The sequence below is a fragment of the Chiloscyllium plagiosum genome, unplaced genomic scaffold, assembly GCF_004010195.1.
Source record: "Chiloscyllium plagiosum isolate BGI_BamShark_2017 unplaced genomic scaffold, ASM401019v2 scaf_12436, whole genome shotgun sequence".
NCBI lineage: Eukaryota > Metazoa > Chordata > Chondrichthyes > Orectolobiformes > Hemiscylliidae > Chiloscyllium > Chiloscyllium plagiosum.
Genome location: NW_025196935.1, coordinates 3747 through 5000, shown reverse-complemented (window position 1 = coordinate 5000; position 1254 = coordinate 3747). Strand labels below are relative to the sequence as shown.

The 1254-nt window shown below is 44.7% G+C and overlaps 1 pseudogene; it reads right to left on the bottom strand.

The window, feature by feature from the left end:
- Positions 1 to 516: 516 nt before the first annotated feature.
- LOC122545909 lies at positions 517 to 1044 on the bottom strand (annotated as a pseudogene).
- Positions 1045 to 1254: the final 210 nt, after the last annotated feature.

The following is a 1254-nucleotide window of genomic DNA, read 5'->3' as shown; positions in this document are numbered from 1 at the left end:
ACTTTTTTCCCATAGCACCCAATTCGTATCTGTGTAAGTGCAGGAGTCAGTAAAAAACACAGCGAGCAAGAGAATTTTATTCAACATTTCCACTAGTAGGAAAAGCACCCATGTGCCTAGGGAGCCAGTAAAAAAACAAAGCTTGGAACAAGCAGTGCTTAGATGAAGAAAGTGAAGGGGAGGTGGGGAACAAATCAAAGTAGAGCTGAAGGGCGAAATAAAGTCCAACCGCCACGGTACCCACATCTCCCTAAAGGCTTTGAGAGTGTTGGTGTACATCGCATTCTTCGTCTCCAGGAACACCCGCGCTTGAACGTAACCATGGAATCCCTGTTTATTTTTTTTTTATTTTTTTTTCCCAATATTGAACAGTTTATTTTGCCAGAGTCTAATACATTTCACAATAAAGAGCCCAGATTTCAGCCCTGGTACAATTTAAGCAAACCACATTTCTTTCTTCCTCCACAAATGATAGACAACATACCAAACTAAACTTGCTCCCTGCAGTCAGTTCAGTCACTCTTCCCCCAGGGTGAGCCTGTCAAACAGGTACTCTCCCAGGCCATTCTCAGGGGCTCCCAGTCTCTTCAGGTTGGTGATGTGATCTCCCAGCTTCTTGATCATCTTCACTTGCTCATCTAAGTAGTGCCTCTCCAGGAAGTCACACAGATGACGGTCAGTGTGGCCAGAGGAGAGTTTGTGCAGATCCAGCAGACTCTGGTTCACATCCTTCTCCATCTGCAGAGCTCTCTGCATTGCCTCCAGACCATTGCCCCACTCATCCTGCTCTGGCTTCTTGATATCCTGCAGGAGGACTCTGCCTCCACGTTTATTCTGGAATTCCATCAGTTTCTCAGCGTGTTCCCGTTCCTCATGGGACTGCTCCTTTAAGAACTCAGCAAAGTGACGCAGGGCAACATCATCCCGGTCAAAGTAAGAGGACATGGAGAGGTAAACATAGGAGGAATAGAGCTCCAGGTTGATCTGCTTATTAACAGCATCCTCACAATCATTGTGGTAGTTCTGACACACTTAGGAGGCCATCTTCACTATGCCTGCTCACTATCACCCAGACAACTCTAGAACTGACGGAATCCCTGTTTATTTTTTTTTCTCTGAGTGAGCAAGATGTCTGACACTACTGTTTTTTTTTCCTTTTTTTTCCAGAGTCTCTAACACTTCTGTTTATTTTTTTTCTTCTTTTTTCCTCCCACACTACTGCCTAACTGCGGTAGAGACACCATTTTTTTTTTT